The sequence below is a fragment of the Lagopus muta genome, chromosome 1, assembly GCF_023343835.1.
Source record: "Lagopus muta isolate bLagMut1 chromosome 1, bLagMut1 primary, whole genome shotgun sequence".
NCBI lineage: Eukaryota > Metazoa > Chordata > Aves > Galliformes > Phasianidae > Lagopus > Lagopus muta.
In genome coordinates this window covers 113,178,841-113,193,036 of record NC_064433.1, presented here as the reverse complement: position 1 = coordinate 113,193,036, position 14,196 = coordinate 113,178,841, and positions in this window count along the sequence as shown.

Genomic DNA, 14,196 nt, shown 5'->3' with positions numbered 1-14,196 from the left:
AGACCTAACAGTCTACATATGAGGCATAAAACATATCAATGCATCTATAAAATCAGCAAGATACTCTAGCTTTTTTTCTCCCTAAGTAAAAAAATCACATGAATCTAAATAAATATCCTCCAAGTAGTAGAGACTGAATTGGAAGGTTTGATAACACTACATTAGGACAACATATACTATTAAGAGAATTAGCCCAGTGCTTCAAAGTTCTTACCACTCTGTTTTGTATCCAAAATTCATCTTTCTCCTAAGGCTTCATATATTCTAAAGTAACAATATTTAGTCTTTGTTTCCACCAGAATCAAAAGTCTCTTACACACAAGCTGGCGTTTCACATGCTTATATAGACATGTGCATTCCTCCTAAGACAGAGTTAATAAGCAGATTTGCTCTAATTGTAAGATGAAACCACTATAAGACTGCACACAATCATATAAGTCAAGTCCACTCATGCAGAGTAATAAGGCCTCAAAGCATTACATTTCTGGAAAGAACAAAGGCATTACTGATTAAAAAGGCTAATAAAAGAAGCAGTTTAAACTGTCAACCACAAAAGCTTTGCATTATACATGGTGACAGTACAAACAAGGCAATAAAATATACAAAGGGCAAAAGGTAATTGGAAGTCATTATACTTCTTTCTGTCTTCTTAAGTTGGCACTACTGTGCGACAGGAAGTGGGAGCTGTAGCACTAGTGGATGCTAACCATCACATCAATGGCTCTGGATGGAAAACATCTACAAGCCCCTGCTACCCTTTAACATATTTCAGATGGAAATCCCTCCCAAAAAGCACACAGTGCTTTCTTTAAGGTATCCATCCCAGATAATTGAAGTGAGAAGGGTGCCTGCATCACAGCCCACCTTTTTTAACAAGTGCTAGGGTTTAATAGTAAAGTAAGAATAACATGTATTCAACAAAATGTAAGGTCAAACATTTGGCTAAGGACTAGAAACAGGTTAGATTTAGGTTGGATCTCAGGGGGAAGTTCTTTTCTTAGAGAGTGGTGAGGTGCTGGCAGAGGCTGCCCAGAGAGGTTTTGGATGTCCCGTCCCTGGAGGTGTTCAAAGCCAGGTTGGATGGGACCCTAGGCTGCCTGGTCTAGTATTGAATGGGGAGGTTGGTGGCCCTGCCTGTAGGGGGGGGAGAGCTTGGACCTTCATGATCCTTGAGGTCCCTTCCAACCCAAGCCATTCTGTGATTCTATGAAATACATAAAAGCACTCTTCACCTCAGTTTAACAATACTGTTTGCATAATCGTGGTTGTGTGAAGCCACTAGAGAAGGAAAGACTCAGCTACATGGCCTGTACTCTTTCCTTAAGATGTCTTCAGCTTTACAGCTCTTTTCTTTGCCCTGAGATACAGTGATCACAGAATAAAGTATAAATGTAGATGTCCCTATGATTCTTTTCCAAAATCAATTATTTTACAGATTAATATTTAATATATGTTCCTCCTAATGTACTTGATCTGCAGGATAAGCATAACAAAAAGGCTGCTGCAAATGCTGTTAGTGACACACATTTCTCCATAGTTTAAGCAAAATTCTACCCTGCCTGCCTATATTCTTTCCTTTTGTTACCAACACATTCTTGGTAATATGAATCATGATTACGGTTACATATATATTTTATGAAGCTTAGCATCTTCAGTGCATTTTTCAGTTTTCTGTAAAAGCTACAGCTCAACAATATAGATACAGTTCGTGACAAAGCATTTTGTCCAGCCCCCTTTCTAAACAGACACTGTAAGTTTTAGGGTCTGTTCTCAGACACAGTGAAGAGAATCATATATTCTGAGCTATCAACTACTCATACACATATGCTATTTTTCCCTAATTGTTGTCTGATGTGAAGAATTTTTCAGAGTCTTCCTGAATTGGCTGTCATGAAATTATTTTCCTCTAGGTCGTGTAAAACAAATAGAAGGTATGATGTATTGCAGCATTCGGGGGAATAAATTCAATTTCATTCATTTCACTCCCTATTTCTGTTTGTCATCTCATCCCAGCCAACCATAATAGTAAAATTTTATTTCATGGGGAATTAAACATGAGCTATTTTGCACATCTAAACTGAAGAATTTGCATTACCTGAAGTCTGGAGTTGGTGGGTCTCTTTAGTAGGTCAAAAAATTGTATGGAACTATTACTATATGTGCCCAACAGATTAAAATTCTTGTTTCACTTACTACTAAAGCTGCATTAGTAAAAATAGTTCCTTTAAAGTGGTCCAAAAATCTGTGATGCAACTTTGGTTAGGAGGGACCTGTTAAGGTGTGACCTCAATTAGGATTTTGGAGAAATTTTAAAAATAGAACATCTCTTTTTGTTTTAAGTTAACAGATCTTTGCAAATATCTTCTCAGCATTCAGTATTCTGTTAATTTATATCTAGAAATACATTGCAAGAGAGTAGGTAGTGGTATAGTATGTCACAACAAAAATGAATCACTAATTGAGAATGCCAGTGGAGACAAGTGAAACAGATAAACAAGAACTAATTGCAATTTGTGTATTTATAAACTTATGCATCCTAAGAAATCATCTCATATATTTTATCATGAAAGTTGACTTCCAGTACTACTGAGTAAGATGGATCCAATATGACTGTAAATCAACAGCTCAGAAAGAAGAACAGTAAGTAGCATTTCTCGCCCAGATTTCTGCTTCAGATTTCATAGTTCTCCACAAAACAAAACAAAACAAAACAAAACATTTTAAACAACTAAAAAAAAAAGCTACAGTATATTTAACAGCACTATTTATGTAACAGTAAAATTTAGCAATCTCCTCAATATTTTTGATGGAGAAGAAACTTGCTGCAGCCTGCTGAAAATGAGAAGTATCATATCAATCCATGTTCCAACTGGTAAACATCTGGCTGATCAGCTCCTGTTATTTTGACCAATTTTGAGAAGTACTGCCCACAAAAATGTCAACTTCTAAACTCTTTGTTGTAAAAATGATTTCACTGTACATCAATGTCACACTGTCTACACATCTTTGATCTGACAGGTTTACAAAGATCAGTGGTACTAAAGGCAAGGCAGAGGGTGAGGGAAAGTAAAAATTCAGCAGAAGATTTGAGTAACTCGAGTGGTTTGTAGGTTCATATATTTCATCATCAAATAATTTCGTATCTATTTCATCTTCATTGGGGAATATTGACCTATTTAATTCACTGGGTAAAAATAAAAATACTACGAGTAGTTACACTCTGAGCCTGGCTACTTCTCTGTCTTTTGGTGGTGAGCTCCCACTGCAACACTTTCTTACCACTGCTGAAGTCTCTTGTGAGATTTCTCTCCTTTTTTTATGATGCAGCCTCACAATATAAAACGTAGATTCTTTCTCACCTATACCATCAGGTCAAACATATTGCAGACTTGTCAGTGCTTGAAATCTGGGTAAGAAAGGGAAGGAAAGGCCAGAGACCAATAACATAAATCTTTAACTCTGATTTCTTTTGGAAAATGGAACAAAAGTATTTGTTCAGAAATAAAGATGGTCAAAACCAAACCAATTTATCAAATAATGCTTAATATCAGGAAAATTATTATTCTGAAAGATCCTCAACTTTGCTGATCCCACTCTGTGCACAAGCAGAGTGCCTGGTGTGTTATTTTTTTTTGCTCTAGGATATTTTAATATTTTGAAAGAGAAGAAAACAAAATGAATTGGAGATTTCCATTTCTTCTTGTTCTACACAGAGTTCAATCAATATTTAAAATAATTTAAAAAGAAACACAAAGGCACATGGCCTGGAGATATATATACTTGCAGAAGAATTTACATCCCTACTAGGTGAGTTTTCTTGTGCTTTCTTGTGCAGCATTTCTTCTCCTGTATTTTTTGGCTTCATTTTAACTTTTCTTTGTAAGGGTTATCTACAGGAAATAATCCTCTGGATATTCTCTCATTTGTATGCTTTGGCAACTGCAGGCAGAAGCTGAAGTAAAAAAAATACAGGACAATCTCCAGAGAATGTTGTTAATAACCTAACACATATTTCACTGAAAAATCAAATAGATCCACCCAGTGTTCACTGTAATGGTGAACAGACCAGCAAGTTGAGTCAGGTTTCAAAGATCTTGTTTTTTGACAAAGTTTTTGTACAGACGTATTCTGGGTTATGGAGAAAAAAAGTATTTTTATTTACTTTAAATAAGCTTATAGTAACAAAACATAAAATCTCTACTAATCTAATAATCAAACTAATTGCACAGCACTAAATTGACCATCCAAAATTTTCCACATGCCTAGCGGTAAATCAGTATAGTCAGAATTTAAACATATGACATCACAGGGTTCAAGTCCAGATCTGTGAATGTTACTGTAGGATCTAATTGGACTGCTACATGTAATTTAATAGGATAGGAAATATTAATAACAGATAGTCATGACCTGCTTAATGTTAAAATTTAACAACTAGTTGCAAGTACTAATCCAACACAGAAGCAGAGTGGAGTATTCTTTTTATAGAAAAAAGTAATTTAAATATAAATTTCAAAGTGAAAAATATTCGGAATTTGTATGAGAGAAAGTATTTAACAATGAATATACCGTGTTCATTCACAGAGGAGAACATCCACACTTTTTCCCCTATGCTTCTTTTCCACATTCAGAAGGTTTTGCTCTTGCATACATAGCAAAGAATCATTTCTGTGCCTCAGGAAACATGAGAAGGAGTCCATAGGTTACATCTTTGAACTTGGTATTTAAGTTTCAAAATTTTCACAACACAAACCTTGAACTGAAGCATATATTTAAGAGGATTTTTTTTTCCTAACAGAAGGCTGAGGTCTGACAGAAAAAAAGCATTTTACTTTTTAAGAGGTTTAAAGAGAAAACATGAAAGAGATTTACTGAGATATTCTGGAACTGCATGGAATAATAAAATGAGAGCCTGAACAGTGAACATGCCTGAGGAGTCCGGATTATGGTATCAGCCCTTGTAGCCATATTCAGAAGGTCTAAATTCTTCTCTAGTCTCTCTAGGAGACTGTTTCTACAGTGTGTATTACTGGCTGACTGCAGGTCTTCACAGATTCCTAGCTGAGAGCAGATGCCATGCCAAATGAACTGAACAATCTGAAGATGTCGTAGGGTAACATGCAAGTTTATGTGCTGTGAAGAATTATTGAAACAAATAAAAATTACTCTGGTCTAGGCTTCAATCAGTTTCTAGTTTTTTATTCTTCAGGGATATCAAGACAAGGCTGACAACATGATGCAGGGGTTGCTTCCAGATCTCACAGATGACCTGAAACAACAGTCCAGGCTGCTTGTGACCTTAGATTTGGCTTTGTTGAGCCTCATTTGGTTCCTGTGGGCCCACTTTTCAAGCCTGTCCAGGTCCATTTGGATGTCACAGTTTCCTTCTTTTGTGTAAACTGCACCACTCAGCTGGGTATCATCAGCAAATTTGTCTGTCACTGGTGAGCACTGGTCTCAAGACATACCTCTGGGTATACCACTCATGACTGGCCTCCACCTGGACACAGAGCCATTGACAACAACCCTCTTGCTGTGACCATCCAATAAATTCTTGATCCAGCAAACAGTTCAGTCGTCAAACCATTATCTCTCCAGCTTAGAGATAAGGATGTGATGTGAGACCATGTCAGACGTCTTGCAGAAGTCCAGGTAGATGTCATCAGCTGCTTTTCCATTGTCCATCAATATCTTCACTCCATCATAGAAGGCTACCAGATTGGTGAGACATGATCTGCCCTTTGTGAAGGTGTGCTGGCTGTCTTGGATCGCTTCCTCATCTTTCACATGCCTTAAGATCTGCTCCGTGATCTTCAGAGGCACAAACACGAGGCTCACTGGCCTGTAGTTCCCAGATCTTCTTTTCTCCCTGTCTTAAAAATTGAGTGATTTTCCCTTTTTCACTGTAGAGTCTCAGGCTTAAGGAAAATAACTTGGTACTGTAGTACAGCCTATAGTGTTGAAAATGAAGGTAAACTATCTGAACTAGTGCACCTGAAGAAAACAGTGCACTAGAAAGGTTATATACGGTTTACTGTCACAAATGACAAGCTCAGTTATTTTACATGAAAGATAAAGTACTACTTTAGCCAGAGTAGAAGGCTAATAAACATCCCAGGTTACTTCAGAAAGGATCTTTTGAAGGAGCAGCTAATTATTTTCCTTTTTGTCTTTTCCCTTTCCCATGCAAATTTTGTACACAAGATGAACCTGTGAAATAGCAAATCTCTCATAAAGTAAAACTGAATCAGAAACAAATAAGAAATCCTTTCTCAATCTCATTTTGCAGACCAGTAAATGAGGTGATACCAAGAGTTCATTTTTGTGTTGCAGTGTGAACTACAACAGTATCATCAATCCTGTTTGAACAAACAAACACTGCTTTGGGGAGATGGATGGGAGCAGAATACAACTGGACTTCAGGAAGCTCCATCTTGGCTGGTCTCACTTTCATTTCTGCAGATTCCCTATAGTGTGCAAGGACGTCATGTCCAGGAGTGCAGGAAACCAATGACAGCACTCAACCCAGCAGAGATGAGCCTCAGTAAAAATTTGCTTATAGTCTACTAGAAAGTTTCTGTCTGAACATTATTTCATTCTCTGTGCTTCTTTGAAGCATGGACAACTGCTTTTGCCAAACTGTTGAACTATATAACAAATCTGCAATATCCACAAACAGGGGTTGGAATGAGATACTCCAGCTTATTTTCATTTGATGGGGCTTAAGCACTGAGCAGAGTGTTTAGAAATCAAAGGCTAATACCAACTCTCTTTATGACCTCTTTCCCTGCCATATGTGGGTCTGTTGTACTGAAATTGCCTTTTCAGGATGAAAATAGGAATGTAAATGGAACAGACTTCAAAACAGGTGAAAATTGTGTTTTTAAGTTTTCTGTTGCAATCTGAGCTTACTGTCCCATGTTTCTAGCACTGACAATAGAAATGAACTGTAAAAAATTATTTTCTCCATCTCGTAACAGGAATACATATTAACTGGTATTAAAGTGAGATATCTACATCACTTTAACATAATTATTTTTTAAATCTACATTTCTTTATAAGGCTATGGAAGACTTCTTATCCTTGCAAAGAACTAACTGATTTCAGACACAGAATTCTATGCAGGCTGTTCCTTTTCTATGTTCTTCTTAATGTTTATTTTTTGTTTAGTTTTTGTGATCATTGTATTAAAAAGCAAACAGCATCATTCCAGTACAAAACAAACCTATTAACCAGTTTCTACCTGGTACTGATTTGCATTTGGATAGAATGATAAATCACTTTGCTTTTGAATAAACAAAAAATGCTACTGTTTTAGTAGACCATAATTTTACCCGTAGGCTTACAAATTTTCCACCCTAAACAATTAAACAAAGGAATGTGATCCTGAGCCCAGCAGCTGGTGTTGACAGGAGCAGTCACAAGACAGCTCCCAAATGTGTAAGCACATGTTCCTTACAAGTTACATGAGGAAAGGAAAAGAGAGACCTCACCCATATGCACACATTGCATTTTTATTTTGTTTTGCTTTTTTAGCTGTCACAGTTTCACAGGTCATCTTCAATTCCTATAAAAGACAAGATGAGTAACACTGCTTTGGTAGTTTGCCCAAGCATAAATCAGGAAATCTTGGAAAGTTAGTTATATTGCATTTAAAAAGCAAATGAATCAACAACATTGTAGGAGGTGGGGGAAAACAAAAAAAGATTGTTTGGCTCTGGAATATCACTGTGTACAGATCAGACATATCAGCCTTCTGCTTTGTTAATTAGCTCAAGATGACGGTGATTTTAATGGAACTGTCTCTTTCAGTATGAAGGTGGGATAATTCTTGCAAAGTTGTCTCACTTAAAGGAAGGGCTACAGTAATATTTTACTTTGTACTCTGCCTCATGTTTCACATTAGAAAAAAGTCTCATTGCTGGGATTACTGCTGAGCAGGAAAGAGGAAACATCCAGAAGTGGGATCTGGAACACTAGAATCTACCTTCTGATTTTCTTTTATGAAGCCTTCTTAAAAATAGCTGTAGATTGTGGTATCACGTTACCGTATCTGTGCAGCCAGATTTGGAATGAAGTTCAGTCTGTACATGCAGCTGAGAAGACTGAGAGAAGGGAATTGATTTCACTGTACAGATTCTGCTGATTTGATCATACTGATAGTTTGTTCCAGCTATTTTGCATTTGATTCTCTAGAAGAGTGAAGATTTTCTACCTATTTAATACTTCTCACAATCTGTAGTATGTAAACAATTGTTCTCAGCACACTTCCTTTTGCTACCAAAAAAGCATCCTACTACTTCAACTTCATTTCTTTTGTACCTCTGCTATAGGTTTATATCCATCTAAACCAACCTTATATTTCAGGGGACAGTAGAGCTGGTCCTAGTAAGTGTGCCTGACAGCATGTTGAAAGCTTCATGCAGCTAGAAATAATTTGACAGTAATCTCACATGCATAAAACGTACAAATATATATGTATATAGAATCATAGAATTACGAAGGTTGAAAAAGACTTTCTAGATCATCTAGTCCAACCATCTGCCTATTATCAGTAGTTGTTGTAAGGGTACATGCAGTGGCACTGTCCAGCCTCAGCAGCAGCTAGAGAAGTGCAGTAAAAACACACCGTGGAAATTCTTAATGATTGCTTGAAAAAGGGACAGAGTGCAGGGGTTTTGTTACCATTCTGTATGAACTCATGCATTTAGAGGGCTTTGTTAAGAGGATCGGCATCACACATAATGGATGCCTCAAGGAAGGTGCAATACTTGAGTTCTCGTGATTTTGGGTCTCTATTTTAGCCTCCTTCTCAAGTATCACTGAGGCCCTTTGTATAGAATTGTAAAATCATAGTATCATAGAGTCCTTAGAGTTGGAAGGGACCTTTAAATGTCATCTAGTCCAGCTCCCCTGCAATGAAAACGGCTACCACAGCTAGATCAGGTTGGCCAGGGCCTGACAGCCTCTTTGAAAGTCTCAAGGGACGGGGCATCAACCACATCTCCAGACAACCTATTCCAGTGTTTCATCACCCTCACTGTAAAAAACTTTTTCCTTATATCCAACCTAAATCTACTTTCTTTAAACTAGAACCTTGTTCTATCAACGCAGACCCTGTTAAAGAGTCTGTAGCTCCCCTTTAGATATTGAAAGGCTATCAGGTCACCTTGGAGCCTTCTCTTCTCCAGGCTGAAGAGCCCCAGCTCTCTCAGCCTGTTCTCATAGGAGAGGTGTTCCATTCCATTTTTGTGGTCCTTCTCTGGATGCACTCCAACAGGTCCATGTCTCTCCTGTACTGAGGACTCCTCATCTGGACGCAGTACTCCAGGTGAGGCCTCAACAGTGCAGAGCAGAGGAATAGGATCACCTCCCTCACCCTGCTGGCCACGCTTCTTTGGATACAGCCCAGCATATGGTTGGCTTTGTGGGCTGTGAGGGCACATTGCTGGCTTCTGTCCAACTTCCCATCTGCCAGAACCCCTAGGTCATTTTTGGCAGGACTACACTCAATACTTTCATCTCCCAGTTTTTATCAGTAATGGGGGGTGCAAGATATGGAACCTCATGAGATTCACCTGGGCCCATTGCTGAAGCCTGTCTAGGTCCCTCTGAACGGTATCCTGTCCCTCTGCCACAGTGATCTCATGCCTGTTTTATCAGTTTTGTTAATGAGTCTACTTATCATGTATATGAGTGGCAAGATGCAATTATAAATAATGTATGTTAATGGGATATTAATTTTATCAAAATAATCTTCACAAAATTTTGACATCAACTCTCTCTTTAAAAAAATATGTAAGGTGTCAGAATTATTCGGTTAGGTCAAATAATTGAGTAATCCAGATACTGAATATCTTCAAATATCTTCAAAATCATCTTTTTATTAATTTTAACTAAGACCAACACATAAACGTGCAAATGTTGAGAAAACTATTTTTTTATGTAGAAAATAGATGACAACAAAACTGTGAATAATCTGCTGGATTTCTCCATATATTTAAATGAAATTATGTTTAAATGAAAATCGCAATGAGTTTTCAATGAAAAATGAATGATTTTATAAGTAAGCGCAGTCTAACTCCAAACATATTGAAGCATGAACTTACTATATCTGGTGGTAAGTGGTCTATTCCATAACAGTTTACATCTTTTTCTTCTTTTTTCCTCTTAATTTCCATACCTTCAACTTTCACATCTTACGCTATGAACTTTGCCTAGCAGAGCAGCTCTCTGCTTATAAATAATTAGCAATGACAAGGAGCAAAATGATCCTATTCTATATGATGTTCATCTACTTTTTCCATGGGAGTTAGTTCAGCATGGAGAAATGAAAAAATATATGTAGTTATATTGTTATATCAATATTATATATACCTACATTTCTTGAGGAAGAGGAAATGCACCATTCAGTTGATTAACGTCCAGATGAAAAGGTGATACTGAACAACCACAGCAGGTACACGAGGGATGAGGCAAGACACCAGTGAGAGCCGATAAGCCTGCAAGAAGAAAAAGAAATTGTCAGTACAAGACCAAAAATAAACTGTAAATTGGTGATTAAGACATAATTGTGCCCCGTGCTGTTCTCCCACTACCTAGAAACTACTGCACTGAGCAAAAGTGCTCATGGTACCAAGTTGACTGATTCAAGACAGTCTTACTGGCAGGACTTCGTTCTAACAGAAAGTGTGAGCAAAGACTTAGTAACTGAAATTGCTGCAGGGTTCCCAGGACAGCCAAAATGGTAGTTCTTTATGAGAGATATCCACTGGGGAAAAAAAAAAAAAAAAAAAAAAAAAAAAAGAGAAAAAGAGAGAGAGAGAGAGAGAGAGAACCTTTTCCTCCAATGCAATTGAAAACATGTCCCATAGTTTTGGCTAAATATTGGGGCTGACTTTGTAACAGAAACCAGCTTGGATGTACACTAAGAATTCTAGCAAAACAGCTGTGTATATTACCATAAATCTAAAAAAATACTGTGAACTGTAAATCTGACCCTCAAACATTGTGCTCAGTTTGGTGGCTCCCATAAATTTTTTATCTACATACTTAAGCGTAGACAAATTCAGTTCCAAGATTATGACTCAGCAGCTTTCCGAGCATTGCTATTGAGACAAATTAATTCATCTTATAGTAAAGGGCAGGTAAAAATCGTTTTATTTTTTCTGCAATTTACATATATCTTTACTGTTAAAATAAGAGCATAGCAAAATTAACTACATCCACATTATTAGCTGACTATGATTGCTAATTTGCTGGGCTCAAATCAATACAGGGGTCAGGAAGTAAATGTTAGTTCTGATTTATATGCTTGTCTGAACCTCCTACAAATTGTTATAGAGTGCTAAAACACTCCAGGAGATAATAAGGCTATACATTTCTCTGAAGGCAGTCTAGAGCTGACCCACTTACTTCTAGAATTAGAAAATTCATTCTCTTTTGTTGTAAGATTTTCTTACATCTGTATTATCTGTATCAACATCTGGAGACACAACAACCAGTGCTTCTTTTCTGTCTTCATCTCAGGCTGCCTCTGCTTTTTAGACTAAATTTCAGCACACAATAGAGGCATCTTCTCCTGGATTCAGAGAGAGTGAGAACCAGGAGTATTTTATAAGTATTTATATTATAGGATTTATAAGTATTTATAAGAAAATCTGGATCACACGCCATCTTGATTCTCATGGATTGCACTTTCAGTTCTTTTACTGCAGTGCTAAGGTTGGAGTTTAAAAACTGTTAGCAGCTACCACCCAAGCAAAAATCATTAACAGGCAAAACCTGTTACAGTGGGTAATAAATCAATTTAAGAAAGAAGCAAACAAACAAAAATCCACAAAACATTACACACACACACACACACAAAAGCAACTCCCCTGAAAACACCTGCAATAATGGGCTATCTTAAAATGAACGAGAGCCCTGACTAATTAGTAAATTCAGTGTGCAACATTCAGGAAAAGAGGGATGTGTTAATTTCCCAGAAGGAGGATATATCTGAAGCCCTATTCCTTGACCCTTTAAGAAGCACATTAGGGAGAGAAACAGAGTTGCTGTATCTTGCAATTTAATTAGGCAAATGTTTAAGAAAAACTAATTATTTAGTAGATCCTTCATCTGTAGTTCTTTCTCATACAAATGAATAACTGCAAGATGGGTTCCTAATTACATCTTATCAACCATTCAATCTATTCCGAGTCTAAAAGAGAGGAGTGTATATGCAGTTACTTGAAAGCTGCTATCCACTATTCATTGTACTTTTTTTTCTCTAAGCTTTCTAGAGTAGAAGTGCTAAATAAAGTGAACTGGAATGGCAGACCTGTGTAGAATAGTTCATTTGCCTATTTTACATTTTCTGTTCTTCTCTAGCCACTTTCCATAACGCTGAATCCACCTTTGACATTGGTTCTTGTTATTTTGCTTAAATAGTCAAGGAGGGATACTGCTTCACTGAGCAAAAAAGTATTAATAAGTCTATCTCCGTACTGTCGGTCACTGGAAAACTGGCAGAGTAATTGAATCTGGGACTGACAGCAAAATGATAAATTTTTACAGAGAAAAAAAAGTCAATACTAGAAACAGCAAGCAATCTTTTTCCAGGCTCTAGTTTTACACAGAGAGAAATATGCAAGACAGTTTTTTTCTAGTGAAAGTCTTCCAGAAATGAATCATAATATCTGTAATGTGAATACATACTGTAATTTAACTGGTCTTTAGAACAATGAATCTCTAGTGTGAAATTCTCCTTGTTAATGATCAGCATAAGCTATGGTTCTTAATGCAATAATGAATCTAAGGCTGACAGTCTATAGGCAACAGAGTAACAAGATGATATCATTAAACTTCTCATTTGGTTCACTGATATCTATAGGGAATAAGCAGCCATTACTATAAGCAGCTCACTTTTTCTATCAGCAAAAGAGAACATAGCATAGATTAAATTACATATTATAGGTTCTTCATTCCCTAAGCTATGCAAATAAATTGTTCCAGCATTGGCACTTTCTTTCTTTTTATTTTGAAAACTATTAAAGTAAAAAAGGCAGTGCAGATAGAGAAAGAAGCTTTCAAGATGCCAAGAGCAACCAAGTCCTCCAGACTCTTGGGAGAAGTTTTTCTTCTAGAAGGAAGACCCAGCACACAAGGGCTACCATCCAATTACCATCCAACACTGGATATCTTCATAAACAGGACCCAAGACCTACACTAGGCCACTCACTATAAGACCTGGGAGCCAGAGCCAATGCATAAAATTTCTCAGCAGAACTAGTGTAGCTACCTCCCACACCCTTCAAAAGTCTCTGTAGATACTGTGGTGTGCCTCCCTTCACCTCACTTGTGTCAGCAACCTGATGGGAAAGTCCTAATACCTTTCACCTCAGTAGGAAAGCTGTACTTTATCTGGATGGTATTGTGTTGATAATGCACTGTGAAAGCCTAGAGCTTCCAGGCACTGCATCAATAGCATAAGCTATTGATTCTCAGCTAATGTCTCTTTCAGTATCACATGGTCTGTCAGCAAAGTAAATGGGCCTTTCCTAAAAGATTTCAGCAATTCACTTACCAGGCAAACAGACATTTTTAGTTGCCAAATGGTATTTTTCATTCTGGCTTTAAAAAAAAGAAAAAAAGTAACATGTTCCATGTCTTACAAGGGAGACTCTGCAAGTCCCAGAGCAGAAGTTTCTACATATTAGTTGTAATCACTGTGGCTGGTCTTCTTAGTGCCACCAGTTTAGCAAATAATGGACAGTGTGCTGGCACTCCCAGCTGATTTTTGGAACCACATGGATTATCCCAGGTGAATAAACACTGTTCTGTTACATGTTAATCAGACATTACATATCCTTTCAAAAACAGATAGGTATAAAAATAAAAGAACTTGTTCTCACTGGGCTTAGAATACGATAATCTTTTTTAGTGGTGAAACTATAGCTCAGGGCCTACAAAGAGGACTTCTTCATCCTTCCTTCATCCCTTCTTAGAGGCACTCCAGAATATATAGCTTTTCTTTCTATAACAAGCATTGAATCAAACAAGTACTACAGTTTATCCTGAGAGTAGAAAAAGTAATATAATGAGCTTTAGAATACAATAGATATAAAAAGATAAGAATATTCTATTTTTAGGCAAAGTATAATAGGAAATAGAAAATTCAGTGTGACAAGGTTCTTGTCAGAAGTAAACTAAAAGAAA